We start from the raw sequence: 19,370 nt of genomic DNA, 5'->3' as shown, positions 1-19,370 counted from the left end.
GGCTGTATGCAAATTAGTCTGTTCCTGTCCCAGTGCATGATGGGAACAGGGCAAACCAAACTACAAAGCCAATTCTTACACTGGAAAGGAAACAAGCTACCGGGGACCGGTTTCTGGCATTTCAGCCTCTTCGGCCCGGCTTGCTTGAATCCTGATGGTGCAGTGAGCAAGGGACTCATGTCTGAGCATACCCTTCCACGCTTAGGGTGGACAAAATAATTAACAACAAGGGGTGGTGATGGACAGAGTCTCTGAATTAAGCAGAAAACTCTCACCCAGTCAAGAGATCAGGGCTAGATCCAACACCGTTTTTTAGCTCACTGCATCATCCCAGTTTCAGAACCTGGCTGTATGCAAATTAGTCTGTTCCTGTCCCAGTGCATGATGGGAACAGGGCAAACCAAACTACAAAGCCAATTCTTACACTGGAAAAGAAACAAGCTACCGGGGACCGGTTTCTGGCATTTCAGCCTCTTCGGCCCGGCTTGCTTGAATCCTGATGGTGCAGTGAGCAAGGGACTCATGTCTGAGCATACCCTTCCACGCTTAGGGTGGACAAAATAATTAACAACAAGGGGTGGTGATGGACAGAGTCTCTGAATTAAGCAGAAAACTCTCACCCAGTCAAGAGATCAGGGCTAGATCCAACACCGTTTTTTAGCTCACTGCATCATCCCAGTTTCAGAACCTGGCTGTATGCAAATTAGTCTGTTCCTGTCCCAGTGCATGATGGGAACAGGGCAAACCAAACTACAAAGCCAATTCTTACACTGGAAAGGAAACAAGCTACCGGGGACCGGTTTCTGGCAAATCAGCCTCTTCGGCCCGGCTTGCTTGAATCCTGATGGTGCAGTGAGCAAGGGACTCATGTCTGAGCATACCCTTCCACGCTTAGGGTGGACAAAATAATTAACAACAAGGGGTGGTGATGGACAGAGTCTCTGAATTAAGCAGAAAACTCTCACCCAGTCAAGAGATCAGGGCTAGATCCAACACCGTTTTTTAGCTCACTGCATCATCCCAGTTTCAGAACCTGGCTGTATGCAAATTAGTCTGTTCCTGTCCCAGTGCATGATGGGAACAGGGCAAACCAAACTACAAAGCCAATTCTTACACTGGAAAGGAAACAAGCTACCGGGGACCGGTTTCTGGCATTTCAGCCTCTTCGGCCCGGCTTGCTTGAATCCTGATGGTGCAGTGAGCAAGGGACTCATGTCTGAGCATACCCTTCCACGCTTAGGGTGGACAAAATAATTAACAACAAGGGGTGGTGATGGACAGAGTCTCTGAATTAAGCAGAAAACTCTCACCCAGTCAAGAGATCAGGGCTAGATCCAACACCGTTTTTTAGCTCACTGCATCATCCCAGTTTCAGAACCTGGCTGTATGCAAATTAGTCTGTTCCTGTCCCAGTGCATGATGGGAACAGGGCAAACCAAACTACAAAGCCAATTCTTACACTGGAAAGGAAACAAGCTACCGGGGACCGGTTTCTGGCAATTCAGCCTCTTCGGCCCGGCTTGCTTGAATCCTGATGGTGCAGTGAGCAAGGGACTCATGTCTGAGCATACCCTTCCACGCTTAGGGTGGACAAAATAATTAACAACAAGGGGTGGTGATGGACAGAGTCTCTGAATTAAGCAGAAAACTCTCACCCAGTCAAGAGATCAGGGCTAGATCCAACACCGTTTTTTAGCTCACTGCATCATCCCAGTTTCAGAACCTGGCTGTATGCAAATTAGTCTGTTCCTGTCCCAGTGCATGATGGGAACAGGGCAAACCAAACTACAAAGCCAATTCTTACACTGGAAAGGAAACAAGCTACCGGGGACCGGTTTCTGGCATTTCAGCCTCTTCGGCCCGGCTTGCTTGAATCCTGATGGTGCAGTGAGCAAGGGACTCATGTCTGAGCATACCCTTCCACGCTTAGGGTGGACAAAATAATTAACAACAAGGGGTGGTGATGGACAGAGTCTCTGAATTAAGCAGAAAACTCTCACCCAGTCAAGAGATCAGGGCTAGATCCAACACCGTTTTTTAGCTCACTGCATCATCCCAGTTTCAGAACCTGGCTGTATGCAAATTAGTCTGTTCCTGTCCCAGTGCATGATGGGAACAGGGCAAACCAAACTACAAAGCCAATTCTTACACTGGAAAGGAAACAAGCTACCGGGGACCGGTTTCTGGCATTTCAGCCTCTTTGGCCCGGCTTGCTTGAATCCTGATGGTGCAGTGAGCAAGGGACTCATGTCTGAGCATACCCTTCCACGCTTAGGGTGGACAAAATAATTAACAACAAGGGGTGGTGATGGACAGAGTCTCTGAATTAAGCAGAAAACTCTCACCCAGTCAAGAGATCAGGGCTAGATCCAACACCGTTTTTTAGCTCACTGCATCATCCCAGTTTCAGAACCTGGCTGTATGCAAATTAGTCTGTTCCTGTCCCAGTGCATGATGGGAACAGGGCAAACCAAACTACAAAGCCAATTCTTACACTGGAAAGGAAACAAGCTACCGGGGACCGGTTTCTGGCATTTCAGCCTCTTCGGCCCGGCTTGCTTGAATCCTGATGGTGCAGTGAGCAAGGGACTCATGTCTGAGCATACCCTTCCACGCTTAGGGTGGACAAAATAATTAACAACAAGGGGTGGTGATGGACAGAGTCTCTGAATTAAGCAGAAAACTCTCACCCAGTCAAGAGATCAGGGCTAGATCCAACACCGTTTTTTAGCTCACTGCATCATCCCAGTTTCAGAACCTGGCTGTATGCAAATTAGTCTGTTCCTGTCCCAGTGCATGATGGGAACAGGGCAAACCAAACTACAAAGCCAATTCTTACACTGGAAAGGAAACAAGCTACCGGGGACCGGTTTCTGGCAGAAGTCCCTTGCTCATTGCACCATCAGGATTCAAGCAAGCCGGGCCGAAGACGCCTGAAATGGCAGAAACCGGTCCCCGGAAGCTTGTTTCCTTCCCAGTGTAAGAATTGGCTTTTGTAGTCTGGTCTGCCCTGTTCCCATGATGCACTGGGCCAGGGACAGACTAATTTGCATACAGCCAGGTTCTGAAACTGGGATGGTGCAATGAGCTAAAAAACGGTGTTGGATCTAGCCCTGATCTCTTGACTGGGTGAGAGTACTCTGCTTAATTCAGAGACTCTGTCCATCACCACCCCTTGTTGTAAATTATTTTGTCCACCCTAAGCGTGGAAGGGTATACTCAGATGTGAGTCCCTTGCTCATTGCACCATCAGGATTCAAGCAAGCCGGGCCGAAGACGCCTGAAATGGCAGAAACCGGTCCCCGGAAGCTTGTTTCCTTCCCAGTGTAAGAATTGGCTTTTGTAGTCTGGTCTGCACTGTTCCCATGATGCACTGGGCCAGGGACAGACTAATTTGCATACAGCCAGGTTCTGAAACTGGGATGGTGCAATGAGCTAAAAAACGGTGTTGGATCTAGCCCTGATCTCTTGACTGGGTGAGAGTACTCTGCTTAATTCAGAGACTCTGTCCATCACCACCCCTTGTTGTAAATTATTTTGTCCACCCTAAGCGTGGAAGGGTATACTCAGATGTGAGTCCCTTGCTCATTGCACCATCAGGATTCAAGCAAGCCGGGCCGAAGACGCCTGAAATGGCAGAAACCGGTCCCCGGAAGCTTGTTTCCTTCCCAGTGTAAGAATTGGCTTTTGTAGTCTGGTCTGCCCTGTTCCCATGATGCACTGGGCCAGGGACAGACTAATTTGCATACAGCCAGGTTCTGAAACTGGGATGGTGCAATGAGCTAAAAAACGGTGTTGGATTTAGCCCTGATCTCTTGACTGGGTGAGAGTACTCTGCTTAATTCAGAGACTCTGTCCATCACCACCCCTTGTTGTAAATTATTTTGTCCACCCTAAGCGTGGAAGGGTATACTCAGATGTGAGTCCCTTGCTCATTGCACCATCAGGATTCAAGCAAGCCGGGCCGAAGACGCCTGAAATGGCAGAAACCGGTCCCCGGAAGCTTGTTTCCTTCCCAGTGTAAGAATTGGCTTTTGTAGTCTGGTCTGCCCTGTTCCCATGATGCACTGGGCCAGGGACAGACTAATTTGCATACAGCCAGGTTCTGAAACTGGGATGGTGCAATGAGCTAAAAAACGGTGTTGGATCTAGCCCTGATCTCTTGACTGGGTGAGAGTACTCTGCTTAATTCAGAGACTCTGTCCATCACCACCCCTTGTTGTAAATTATGCAGTCCCACTAGTAGCATTTAATTTACAGGTCCCGGGCACACCGGGAACCTATAGGAAAATAAATAGGCCAATTGAGGATAAGCCCATATTACCATTTATCCCAATACCAGCAAAAACAAAGTCAGACAAAGTAGAGGAGGAAGGCAAAAATTTGGGGAGAAGGCCACATTAAGGCTGACAGGTATAACAGAGAGTAATTACTAAGATTGAGCAGTGCATTTTCTGTGTGCTCATCACTGGCTGTGGTGAAGGATCCCTTTCTGTTTGATAACATTGTCCCTACCGGGGCAAAATGGGAGGAGTGGATCGGCCCTCTGGAAGACGATGACAGGAGAGATGCCTTGATGGCTCCCAGTGTCATTATGAAATCCTCTAGGCTACGGCTGATCTAGATGTATTCATCTCCATTGTGCATATCTTACTGCAGACCGTCTGCATAAATCGAGCCTCCTTCCACATTCCAGATGTTCCTGATGCTTTGTTCCTGAGGCTTCATCACCACTGCAGACTTTCACCACATGGTCTGGAGCTACCCGGTCATCCAAAGATTCCGGGAGGCAGTGGATGCAGAACTCTCAATTGTATTGGGGTGGAAGGTAGACCTTTCCCCACTATTATTGATGCTGGGGGTGTTGGAGGGAGCCGGTGGAATGAGGGCAGACTGGGCCTTGTTGGGCACAGCCACCATGGTAGCCAAAAGGGACATAGCCATGCACTAGAAATCCGCTGTGCCTCCATTTTTTCACTCAATGGCGGCGAGGGGTGGATTGGTGCGCCCAGCAAGAGAAGCCGGTGTTTGAGGCCATAGGCTGTCTAGCCAAGTTTCTTAATATATGGGGCATATGGTGGGGGATGCCAGTCTGGAATGGATGTCTTAATGCTAATGCGGTACTGCATCCTATGTAGGGGGATGGTACGAATCGAACGGATGCCTCTATTTATTACTGATTGTGATGAAATAATTGATGTGATTTACTGACATGATATACTGTTACAAAAGTCAATAAAGTTATTCATTAAAAAAACATTGTTCTCAGAAAGATCTAATAACCATTCTACTTACTTGTGCTAGATTGACTATAGTCCGGGTGTAGATACTACGGTGCCCACCCTCTGTTATGGAATGGTGGTCTGTGGTTAAAGAAACATATGGTATGGAGTCCTCATTAGCTAAAATGAGAGGGATTCAATCTTTACGGAAATTGGATACAATTTGGGGTACATTCATTTAATATCCATCTGTTATTTATGGTGTGTTATCATTGTATTCTGTATTGGAAAAGTATAGCTTGTCTTTCTGTTCAAGTAGCTTTTTTATTTTTTATTTTATGTTTCTAAATTCCTATTACACATTTGATTGGATTGTATTTCTCATGTTGTTAATAAAAACAAATGAAAATTAAAACATTTTTTTTAAAAAAAACATTGTCCCTCCAACTGGGCTCTTCAATCCTTTTCCTTCCTTTGACTCTCCCACTTCTTCTCCCTAAAAAAGGTGCGCGGGGATGAAACGAATGAAAGTTTCCAAAGGACGGTGGTGTGGTTGGCATTGATATGGGTTCCATCCAAATGTTGACCCCTTCTGTATTGAGTACCCTTAGGCTTTGGTATTCTGTGATCTGTGTCTCTATGCTCTGATTCTGAAGAAAAAGAACTATTCGAGGAGCTTTCTGGATTTTCTAGTTCCTTTGGCTCAAAATCTGGTTTAAAGTATGGGGAAATACCCTCCAATGAGAATTTTTTTAAATCTTTTTGAAATTTCTGTATTTTAAATTTTGTCAGTTCTAATATTGTATAATTGTTTCATTTGTTTCTTCAAGTTTTTTCAACAATACCATGATTGACAATAGTGTATTAAGGGTAGTCTCTCCAGTTTTAATTTTAACCAGTAGTGCATCAGATAGTTTTTTTTAGCTGTTTGAATTATCAGCAATAACCAGTGACTGGTAAATTTTCACACAGTCAAAACCCAGTTCTTTCTGAACTCTGCATCTTCCAAAAAGATGCGTGTTTAATTGGTAACTATGAGTCCTCTGCGGGCAGCATTGCCCCATAAGTACTCAGTCATTATGGCTTCATGGAGTAGTGTCTTTACTTGTTTCAAATTCATCAGAGATTCCCAATCATTAGCATTAGACATAGTTTGGTTAAGTGTAGTGTCACTGAACAGGGGGGAAGCTGAGAGTTTTGAGGAAACTAATTCATCATCAAAGGAAAGACCTTCGCCTATCCTATTTATTTATTGTTAATTTCTGTTAACCCGTGGGAAGTTAACTACTTGGAAAGTGGCTTATTGCCTTAGTGACTCTATGAGCTGCCCTTCTCCTCAAACATGCAGTCACAAGGGGAGAATCAGAGGTCACATACCCAAGCACACTCTCTGATCACTAACCTGCATATACACAAGGTGCTTGGGTATTGGAAGCACTTGGAGAAACAATTATCTCCCAAAGTTGGCAAAACCTCCTTACCTATTGGCTAAAAAATAGATATTTGAGAGGTCACCTCACCCATAACTTATAGTGGCATGCTTCATCCTCGGTGACCCCCCACACAACAGAGTAAGGTATTGCTACACCAGTGGACATGTCCAAAAACTGGGAGTTCATTGATATTATTTTCAGTACAGTAGATATGCAATTAAAATACTGAAGGGTATACCCAAAGAATGAGGATGGTTGTAAACTTGTAAGATAATTGTTTCTCCAAGTACTTCAAAAACCCAGGCACCTTGTGTGTGTGCAGAATTTCAAATATCCCAGTTCAACCATGATCCACATTAATCCTTATCGTGATCAAGGAGATCAGCCTATTACTCATCTGAAAATGTGACTGCTAATCGGTATGACCAAGAGTTGGTGTGAAAGGCTGTTATTGATGAGGGACAAATAGAGTCCGAACACCACTTCCTTGTACATTCCCCAGTCACTGACATAACAAAACTTGAGGGGGCCTCCCAGCAAGGCACATGGAGGGGCCCCCTTCGGGCTCAATCAGGAGCTCTGCAGCCAGAGTGCTGTGCTGAGGGGGGGCCCTGGAGCTTAGGGGCCCTCCACACTGCAGGGGCTGTGGGGGCCTGTGTTACGCCCCTGTCCCCAATTGGGTAGCTACTCACCAGGGCATCAATGCCCCGGACTCTACTGCAAGCAAGGAAAAGGGCCTTTTCAACCACTGGTGGGGTAGTAAAATACATCAATTATCAGGGTTCAATGAGCCCTCTGGGTCACTCTGCCTCGTTGCTATTACACCTGCTGCACCAATGATAGCTACACCTCATTAGATACCTGACACTACCCAATTCGGCCAGTTCTATTGGCCGTGGCCCTCAAGCAATGTGAAAGTCAGGGGCAATATCTCCCGAACTGCAAGTGTGGTAGAACAAATTCTTGGCGCATTACAGCAAAAGTTTTTAGATGCCCATCTGTTATGAGATGCTTTCAAGAAAGTATGCCTCCGCCGTCCCATATCGTCCACAACATTTCAGATCCATCTCTTCATATATCTCTATTGTACCATATCTGTCCGCCTTCCTGTAATCTGCTACCCATACCTTGATTCATATGCGATTTGTGACATGCGTACCAAAGTGAATAAATAATTGGATACGGAAAATATTTTTTTAACCCCTTCGGTGCTGATGATGGCTCCCGTTCGTCATGAGTTACGGTGGGCTTGTGCTGATGCCGGCCGGGAGCCGTCATGACCACGCCCGCGATTGGAATGTCCAGCACCGGCGCGGAATTCCGGCCGCAGCCAAGGTGTTAACATACTTACAGTTAGATGGTTAGCTGTGAGACTGGGTGAGATATTGGGTTATGTGGTGGAAGACATCTTTTTACATTAGATTGAGGTTTTCATCTGTCTCATTTTATAGCTTTGTCATGTTTTTTTAATGTCAGAATCTTTTATACCTCTTTTTGATGTAGGTGATGCTTAACGTCTCCTCTGTTGCTGGGTCTTACTCGCGATATAACTGGCTATTTTATCTCCTGTTATGAATGTTTCTTGGATTCAAAATGTTCCAGTAGGGATGTATTGGGAGTTTTCAAGTATATTCTGGATTTATGGTGAATAATTAAAGTTTTAATTTTTGGTCAGCGTTTAAAATGAATGCCACGTCACATGGGCTTAGTAAACAAAGACTACATTTTGGGAGTTCCAGGTTGTTGAATTCTTTGTGTGTACTCTGGATTACGATGTACTCAGAATCGCTTCTGGTCAGCAAACATTGCACAAGCCAAACCTATGATATCTGACAACTGATGGAATATCCTTTGCTGAACACAAGTCATAATGCTCAACATTGTCCTCATAGTGGAGAATCTTCAAAACAGTCTGACTAGCTGATCTCACATCCATCCTCCCGCCATTCACAGCAACTACCTATGAAGAGGATAGTCACACCTCATGTGGCCTAACATACATACCTCTCCTCAACACTTCACACATAATGCATGTCTGCATCGCAAACAGGTAAAATCATTCTACTGCTAATAAAGGTCACCCTCAACTCCAACAATCCACTGAACTATTGATTCATCATCCATAAGCCCTATAGCAACCATTCAACTGAAAGAATAATTGGATGCCAGACACATTCTATATGCCCATTACTCAGACATTAGACTTCACTGCAGCACAAAAAACGCAAACATCTATCAAAGTTGTATTCAGAGTCCTAAAGTCTCATTGCAGAGAAAGGTAACTCCTGTCTCTTCATCTTGCTCAGCAGCCTTCAGTACTATCGGACATTAAGATTTCATTTGCATATTCTCTGTTTGTTCTCTATGTGGTTATTCACACGGTATCAAGATGAACTCTGCACAACCTGGGGCATGTCCAGTCTCTCAGGACTCAATCGCTCCAAAGTCAACTTAATTTGGAACATACACCCCCCTGGAGTCCTACTTAACAAAAAGGTGATAAAGATTCTCTAGAAGGCCGATAACACGCAGGTGACTATCAAGTTGCCACAAAGTCAGACCGTTCAGGAACTCCCTCTTCAGAGGTCAAAAAGTACACTCTACCAAGAAAGAATACATCCTTATCACCAATCTAAAAAAACTAACTAATGTTCAGGCTAAATATTAGTCAGCCGAATGGATTATCCATCTGGCTTAGTCCAAACGCAAAATGCATTGGTTTTAACAATGACTTGAACCAACCCTTCAAAATGTCACATTGCAAAGAAAACACAGACACCACCCACCAAACTACCTCATGAGTAAGGTCAACCCCTGCCTTGCCGAGGCAGATTCCTGAGCCACTGTGCAAGCCTTGGCCTCTCCAGTCTGAACAGCAGTGATGACCCACCCAGATTTGACTCTAGCGTCAAACAGGAGCATCTACTACATCGAAGCCTCCTCAAGAAAGTCAAGGAACTCAAATATCTACAACCCAGTCTGAAAGATTTAGCTATACATGCTGTCACATCAAGTCTGCATTACCTAGAAAAAAATATTTTCCTCGTGTGTTACACACAAGGAAAATATTTTTTTCACATCTGTAGGAAGGTTAGCGGTGAGAGTGGGTAAGAAATATGGTTTTGTGGTGTAAAACTGTGGTGCAGATTTAGAGTTTGGCAACCAGGGTACCCCACCACAAACTTGGGGAGTACCCTGTCTGCCAAACTAATGGTCCACCAGCTGTACTGTGAGTCGGGCGGACCATCATGTTTGCAGCAGCAGTGATCCCGTTGGCTACACTGTAGGAAATCTTATTTAGAGCGGGTGGTCTGATTTTCTTTCATAATTCGGACCCTCAGGGAAAGGCTGGTGGAGCTGAACTGAAAAAAGAAAAATGACAGCACAGTCACCCACCATGGGAGGAAAATGGAACATCTGTGAGGGTCAACCCATCACAAGAAGCCAGCATATCAATAGCTAAAACATGGAAACAAGCCATGTATGCTCCCAGAAAATAGGACAACATGCTGCTGAGCATCAGTCTTGCCCCATTACCCCTACTGTTTGGAAAAGTTCTGATGACAGGTCTGTTCAAGGGGCACCTATTCCTCTGATATGGACCGCCATCTCCTGGTTCTCTGGTCGATTAAAAACTCCCTTTCCTTCCTCCAGCCACATACATAATCTTCTTTAATCTCCCCATTCCCCGTTCTTGCACGCAATGCACAGCACTCCATTGCTCTGTTATGTTCATGCTATAAAAGTGCATGCGACACAGAAAAAAAACCTCTCTACTTTTTATGCAATCAATGTAAGTACACAAAGGCAAGGGAGAAAAAGGGGAAAGAAGAACGGAAGAATTGGGAAAGAGAAATGCAGGAGAGAAGAGAAGCATGGGCCGGGGCAGAGGCAAGGAGAAAAAGCAAGGGGGCGGGAAAGAAGGGCCACAGGGAAGGGGCAGAAGAGGACAGTATGTTTCTCATAATTCATTATTGTAAAAGCAGACAACGAAAAACATGTAAGGGAATGAACAATGATCCAGAATTCGTATTCCAAGATAGCTGTATTTGCTTTTAATCTCTGCCTGTGGCGGTGAGTGAACAGCGGAATTAATTAGCCATCTTATGTGTCACAGGGTGATAAGAATTATCTGCTTACCGCCAGATGTAAATACCATTTCTTATCTGCACATAATCCGTCAGCCAAAATCTAGGCGGATCGAAAGTGGTGCTGGACCTGTTGAAGAGACACAAATTGATTGAAAGGATTTTTGTCTGCACACTACAAAGCCACTGCACAGTAATTTAAGAAAACTAGGATGTGAAAACACAGTCAGAAGATCATTGATAAATAAATGTTTTATGTGCACGGTACTCCCAAAATTTAACCAAATATCTCTAGGAAAACCAACTCTGAATATTCATGTTTTCCACTACATAAAAAGTTAGATCATCTTGAGTTTGAGCCAATCAAAATAAGTTAATTCACGTTGTTCACGTTGTAGGCCGGCTGAGGCATACATAAAGCTGTGTGATACCTAAATATTTCTGTAAGTAGACAAAGACGGAGCGAAGATAACTAGGAATTGGACATACTGCAAGTTACAACAAGTGATGGCAAAGCCAATAGGTCTCGCCTATGAGAGCTAATGGTTTTGGTAATGTTTGGTAGCCATGCTGTACTGCAGTGCAGATGCTTTGCGTTGTGCTTAAATTAATTTTAAAAAGTGCTGTGACACACCCAAGGCAAATGCTAATTTTTTAAGTGCATTAGCGCTGGATGCATCTTAGCCCTTTTTTATCATTATTTTTAGGCAAGCTACATAGCATCCATGCTGCTATAAAGAATGGCTACGAATCATTGCGAAGGTTGGCAATGAACAAAAAGCAATGGCAGAGCCAATAATCTAAAAGGTGAGGTCTATTGGTGTTGCAAATGCTTTGTAGGGCTTAGCACATTTTGAGCAACTAAGTTAATCTCCCCATGTGTGAAAAAAACCTGACATTTGTCAACAAATCCTTTGGAAGTTGTCACAGTAAAAACACAAAACATATTTTGTCACAATTAACATCCATTTCAGGAGAAAAAGGCTCCTTTTAAGTGCATGTCACATAATAAATATAGAAAAACCAAAGGAAATGATGGACGGAGCGTTGACAATACAAGCACTCACCCCCAGTCAACTGATCTGGGTTTAATCCATCACCGTTCTTTAGCCCACTCTGCCACCCCAGTTCAGACATGGCAATATGCAAATCAGTCTGACCCTGTGCCTCATGGGAACAGTCCAGCCCGAACTGCCAAGCCATGCCTTCCCTGGACCGGAAACAAGGTACCGAGGACCGGTTTCTGGCATTTCAGCCGTCTTCAGCCCGGCTTGCTTGAATCCAGTGGCAAAGTGAGCAAGGGACTCACGTCTGAGAATACCCTGCCAACTTATGGCGAACAAAGAAAAACCAAAGGAAATGATGGACGGAGCGTTGACAATACAAGCACTCACCCCCAGTCAACTGATCTGGGTTTAATCCATCACCGTTCTTTAGCCCACTCTGCCACCCCAGTTCAGACATGGCAATATGCAAATCAGTCTGACCCTGTGCTTCATGGGAAGAGTCCACCCCGAACTGCCAAGCCATGCCTTCCCTGGACCAGAAACCAGCTACTGAGGACCGGTTTCTGGCATTTCAGCCGTCTTCAGCCCGGCTTGCTTGAATCCAGTGGCAAAATGAGCAAGGGACTCACGTCTGAGCATACCCTGCCAAGTTATGGCGAACAAAGAAAAACCAAAGTAAATGATGGACGGAGCGTTGACAATACAAGCACTCACCCCCAGTCAACTGATCTGGGTTTAATCCATCACCGTTCTTTAGCCCACTCTGCACCCCAGTTCAGACATGGCAATATGCAAATCAGTCTGACCCTGTGCCTCATGGGAACAGTCCAGCCCGAACTGCCAAGCCATGCCTTCCCTGGACCGGAAACAAGCTACCGAGGACCGGTTTCTGGCATTTCAGCCGTCTTCAGCCCGGCTTGCTTGAATCCAGTGGCAAAGTGGGCAAGGGACTCACGTCTGAGCATACCCTGCCAACTTATGGCGAACAAAGAAAAACCAAAGGAAATGATGGACGGAGCGTTGACAATACAAGCACTCACCCCCAGTCAACTGATCTGGGTTTAATCCATCACCGTTCTTTAGCCCACTCTGCCACCCCAGTTCAGACATGGCAATATGCAAATCAGTCTGACCCTGTGCCTCATGGGAACAGTCCAGCTCGAACTGCCAAGCCATGCCTTCCCTGGACCGGAAACAAGCTACCGAGGACCGGTTTCTGGCATTTCAGCCGTCTTCAGCCTGGCTTGCTTGAATCCAGTGGCAAAGTGAGCAAGGGACTCACGTCTGAGCATAACCTGCCAACTTATGGCGAACAAAGAAAAACCAAAGGAAATGATGGACGGAGCGTTGACAATACAAGCACTCACCCATCATCCATCATCCCCTTTTGTATCGCTTTGTTCGCCCTAAGTGTGGCAGGGTATGCTCAGACGTGAGTCCCTTGCTCACTTGGCCACTGGATTCAAGATAGCCTGGCTGATGAGGATTATGAATCCAAAACCGGTCCCAGGATGCTGGTTTCCGGTCCAGGGAAGACATGGCTTGGCAGTTCGGGCTGGACTGTTCCCATGAGGCACAGGGTCAGACTGATCTGCATATGGCCATGTCTGAACTGGGGTGGCTGGGTGAGCTAAAGAATGGTGATGGATTAAACCCAGATCAGTTGACTGGGGGTGAGTGTTTGATTTGCTCAAACGCTCCGTCCATCATCCCCTTTTGTATCGCTTTGTTCGCCCTAAGTGTGGCAGGGTATGCTCAGACGTGAGTCCCTTGCTCACTTGGCCACTGGATTCAAGATAGCCTGGCTGATGAGGATTATGAATCCGAAACCGGTCCCAGGATGCTTGTTTCCGTTCCAGGGAAGACATGGCTTGGCAGTTCGGGCTGGACTGTTCCCATGAGGCACAGGGTCAGACTGATCTGCATATGGCCATGTCTGAACTGGGGTGGCTGGGTGAGCTAAAGAATGGTGATGGATTAAACCCAGCTCATTTGACTGGGGGTGAGTGTTTGATTTGCTCAAACGCTCCGTCCATCATCCCCTTTTGTATCGCTTTGTTCGCCCTAAGTGTGGCAGGGTATGCTCAGACGTGAGTCCCTTGCTCACTTGGCCACTGGATTCATGATAGCCTGGCTGATGAGGATTATGAATCCGAAACCGGTCCCAGGATGCTTGTTTCCGGTCCAGGGAAGACATGGCTTGACAGTTCGGGCTGGACTGTTCCCATGAGGCACAGGGTCAGACTGATCTGCATATGGCCATGTCTGAACTGGGGTGGCTGGGTGAGCTAAAGAATGGTGATGGATTAAACCCAGATCAGTTTACTGGGGGTGAGTGTTTGATTTACTCAAACGCTCCGTCCATCATCCCCTTTTGTATCACATAATAAATATAGCTACAAATGGCAAGAGGTTCATTCGAGGACAAGGAAGAAGAAAACATTTAATTAGTAGCTCGATCCCAGCATGATCAGTGGAAGGACAGTAATCAAGCTGAAGCAATCAGTACTTGGTCCATGCCAAAAGAAGAAGAAATTAAGCCAGCAAGCACAGGCCAATTGGAGGGCAGCAAATAAGAGTGACAATGAAGCCAGCAAATGTTAAGCAATGGGTGGGCTCCAGGCACCTTGTTGTGTAAAATTTCTCTCGCAAGCGAGAGCGTATGGAGCACATGTGCTGTCACAGGTGAGACCTAAGAAAAAAGACTCAAACACGGTTTTACATAAACATTCACGTAATTCAAAAAGTCATCACAAAAGCATATGAACAAATTGAAGTTGGGTTTGCTCAACAAGAAGATCTCATCCATTAACTAAAAGTGTAATTAATAAGTCCCTTTGAATCCCAAATGAGTATATAAAACCATTTTGCCCTTATATGCCTGCCAATTTTGTATATTATTGCATGCACATCAATGGGTACGCTTTTTATAGATCCCTCCTCCTATGTTGTGAATAAGAACACTAAAAAAGTAACGCAGATACTAATAATTTATTGAAATGTTTTTAATTACCTTAAATCTGCATATAATCCATAGTCGGTGACAGTCCAGTTTCATCTCTTCTCTCGTATCAAAAAGACGGGGCCTTCTTCTGGAGATGTTTAATGTCGCTCGATCCCCTCTTCGGCTTTCAGCACATCGTTTTTATGTAGAGTAGAGGCTGATAATTAGTAAAAAATTTAATATCACCATCAAGAAGGAATTCTACAATCATTATAACAGGCTATATAAAATTAGTTACATAAAAAAGATACTACTGTACAAAAGTTATCTTTATTAGAACAGCGCAAGGAGTTTTCCTTTTTTTAAATTGTATTCTCCCTCGTCGTCATATGTCAACTGCCGCACTGCTCTTACCTGCACCAGCCGTGGCTGTAGGGGAGACGGACCCAAATTCTTCTGCAGAGACTACAGGTCGTTAAAAGGGACTATAGGCAAAGTATATGGAGAAATATTCAAATTACTTTAGTTCACATTTACAATATTTTATGAATTATTAAACATCAATGAGGAGGATTCGGGCTACCCCAGATCTATCTTATTCTCAACAGGGGTTAGAGGAAATTCTCTCCCAAGCCGGATTCAGCAGAAACCATGGCTAAAGCATGCAAAGGGCATACTCACAGACATTGGACAACATGATAGCCTTTAGAACGCCCCGGTCCAGACTGAGGCCATTTTCAAATCACTTATAAAAACTGCATACTGGCAATACATAGACACTCGCATACAATGCCAGTTGAGTCACGGATCCCTAACAAATGCTTTTCTCACAGTCAAGGGCTCCTTTAAGCAGAAGGATTTCTTAGGACGAAATAGAACGCCCTCTAGCGAGGCGTCTCTCCCTGCAGTTCCGGTATGGAACCTTGGGGCACATGCATCATTGAGACATTTTGCACTTCTAAATTTGCGAAAAATACCGAATTGCAAATTAAGAATTGCAAAATGCTATGCATCATTTTTTTCGGTATTTACTTGTGATTCGGTAAAAATCACAATTTTTACCGAATCCCAAATAAATACCAAATTCTTAAGTGCATTTTCGCAATTCCCATTGATTCCTATGGGCCAAAAGGCCCATAGGAGTCAATGGGAAGGCATTTACAGATTCGCAATTTGTTGATGCATTCCAAGGGTGCAGGGGGGGGTCCAAAGGACCCCCCCTTGCACCCCTGAAATGCATTTGAAAGTGCATGTTTCACACACACATGTCCTAAGGACATGTGTGTCTGTAACATGACAGTTTAAAAAATGCATTTTTTTGCTTTTTGACAGATTTTTGCAAATTACCACGAGGTTCAACCTCGTGGTAATTTGCACTTCCAATTTCAAAATTCGCATTTTTAAAAAAAATGATGCATTGCATTTAAGGAATCGCACAAATGCGATTCCTTAAATGCATTTGCATTTTTAAGAAATGCAAAAAAATGCGTATATTGGAAAAGAGTTTGATGCATCCCAAAAACGTATTTAGGAAGTGCAAACGGCCGAATTTACCGATTCGCACCGTTTGCACTTCCTAAATAGGTTGATGCATGTGCCATCTCTCTGGACCTTTACTGATAAGTGGGAGCGCACACCACGGACTAATGAACGCAATCCCGGCCTGTGGGGAACATAAAGAAATCATTAACCACATTATTTTCATTTGCTCAACCTATGTGTCTCAAAGGAACTGTTGTATAATCCCGTTTTGTCAGAATTTGGGGGCTAGGGAACACACGGAAACACTCAGAATTCTAAGATATGATAAATGCAGGCTGTCAATCTTTGCACTCTTTCACTTTCTGATGGGTGTGTGGAGAATAAAGTATAAGCTGAGCACCTCTCATGTAAACTTGTACAGTGATGAACAGTAATTCCACAATTGGCACAATCACTGGAGAACAGGATGACTATTACTCATTTTATAACAGAAGACCTCTTCAGAGTTTCATATTTACTTTTAAAATTCTTATGTGGGTGATCAACCTATTCTATTGTGCAGAAGATTAAGTACACCTAGCTCTAGGACAGATGGAAATACAACCATGCTAATGAATAATTCCAGTCAGAGTGGTACCAGGTACTTCCCGATATATTGCATAAACTATAATGCTCTAGCAAGTAGTGATAGGTTGTTTCATTCTCCATATTATTGTACACAATTTAGTAGACTTTATATCATTTTTATAATTGTTTTATTGCATGTTTTATCATATGTGCTGTTATGGCTTATAGCCAGAATAAAGTTTATAAAGTAAGTTTATAAAGTAAACATCAATTAGGATAGAGCACCACAATTAAACATGACTACACAACATACGTATAGATTTTTCTCAATAACAACAGAAAAGAGATAAAGAAAGTATTCATTAAATATTCCCGATTAAGGTCTCATTGCATTTTGCGCTCCAATTATTGATTTCAGACTTAAACATGTTTTACTGATTTTTTTTATTATTTAAGCTTTGTTTTTTTAATCATCATCTTAAATTTTACGTTTTTAATCCCCTACCACGGACAAAACAATGAAGCAGTTTAATCTGAACAAATTATTTTGGCAGTTCAGTCCTGTATGGCTATTATGTATATTATGATCCAATTCAAAGTAATGAAAATATACTGCACTTTTAAAAGATACATAAGTGAGGGTTGCTGCTCTAGTTTTTTTGGATCATGTGGTCACCTCCAGACACCAATAAAGTTAAATATTAGGCGGCCTATTACGATAACGGACAGACTTGCGTCCACCCGACACATCTCGGAAACGGGACTAACCGACCTCCGGTCGGCAGTCCAGACCGCCTGATTAGGATGCGACTGAACATTGTTCGGTCGCATTCCGACATTTCTCAATGGGATCATGTGTTCCAGTCATAAACCGGCCATAGTACATGCTCCGATAGGGAAATGGGAGGTGGTGTTAATTGCTGCACCCCGTGGCAGGCACCGCATTTGTCACAGGGTGCAGGGATCAACAGGGGGGCAACATAAGTGCCCCCTTGGCCCCCAACCAGAGGTCACAAGGGAAAGGGGGCCTTACTAGGGCACCCCAAACATGGTTTCCTACAGGGTGTACAGGAAATCCTGCAGCAAACCGTACATCATGATCTGGATGGCGTAAAACGGCATACAGTTGGATTATGGGCCGGTTCTGATTGGCCGACGGGCTCCATGAGCCCATCGGAAGTCAGCCGGAATGACCGGCCAGTTTTAATTCCGACTGGCTGAATCAAAATCAGCCGGTCGAAATTGAAACCGACAATGTTGGTCGTAAGGCCTCCGACCTGAGTTTGGACACCTTACGACCGACATCTTAATATGCCCCTAAATCGGCACGGTTATTTTGCACTTAACGACTGCCAAGACATGCCACACAAGATGGCAATTTATTTTTTCAGTACCCTTTTGAATTATCTGTGTAGGATATTATGTTCACTGTGAATAGTTTGTTTTTTATTCTTTTTTTATTTTTTTTAGTCCTCATCAAGCATCCTTGAGGTAAGGAGGAGTCAAAAGCCCCAGTATCCATTCAGGGCTCTAGAGTAAAGGGCCCAGCTTTACCCTGAATGGAAAACTGTTAAACCTTGTCCTTTTGGGGCATTCTTTTGTCCAAACCGAGAGGGACACGATTTTTGGTAGTGGTTGAGCTAGTCATTATGACTACTCGGTTCAAGAATTACCTTGAAATCGTAGTTCCTTTGCCTTAATCATCGGACCCCCTAGTATTCCTCAGATTGTACCGTTCCCACAGTTTCCAACATTTATTTTTCTTAGTGTTTTTTCTTTGCTTCTCTAGATTATACACTCTTAATATAGAGTTTAACCAGTCTGTATGCTTTGGTGGTGCAACCTTAACCCAGTTTATGCAGATCTCTCTTCTAACCAGCAGGATTAAAATAAAAATAATGTTTTCTTGGTCTTTAGATAATGGTGGAGATAATGGTGGAGATATTACGCTGATTTGTATCCCAAAAATAATCATTTCTGTGCTTACCTTTATATGCTTGTCTACCACGTTAGAGAGAGTCTTAGCGATCTGGTCCCAGAAGTCTTTTAGTGAGGTGCAGTCCCGGAACATATGTAAATCATCGGCTCTGTCTTCTCCACATTTAGGACCCTTTTTTGGTTCGTTGCTGGTCATTTTAGATAGTTTGTTTGGGGACCAGTATGATCTGTGAATTGTGAAGAGGTGGTTTTTCCTTAAGGGGGCAGGTTTTACTATTCGACCCATAATAGCGTTCGAGGTATGCCAGAGGTTTAGGTGATCTAGGCCTGGCATGTCTTTTTCCCAGATGATCTGTGGGGTTTTGTACTCTAGTTCTCCTGCTCTTATAAAAGCCCAGTACCAATAGGAAACCTCTTTTTTGAAAGACTCTGGATTAGTGATTTTTACTTCTATGATCTCGTCTCCTTGAAGTTTTTCCTTTAGAGTGTTTACCCAGCTATTTAGTTGGTAAAATTTAAATCTGGATATCGACCCCTGCGTTAGCTCATACAAAAGTTCCCATTTTACTATCTGGTTTTTGTCAATCAGCTGTCCCCAGTAGTCTATATTGTGCTTCCTTTGCGCAATCGATAGTGTGTCTTTAAGGCATTCTGGGGTGCCTGGTGAGTCCCAAATTGGTGCGTGTTTG

Source organism: Lissotriton helveticus, chromosome 5_1 (genome assembly GCF_964261635.1).
Source record: "Lissotriton helveticus chromosome 5_1, aLisHel1.1, whole genome shotgun sequence".
Classification (NCBI taxonomy): Eukaryota; Metazoa; Chordata; class Amphibia; order Caudata; family Salamandridae; genus Lissotriton; species Lissotriton helveticus.
This window is presented reverse-complemented; position numbering follows the sequence as displayed.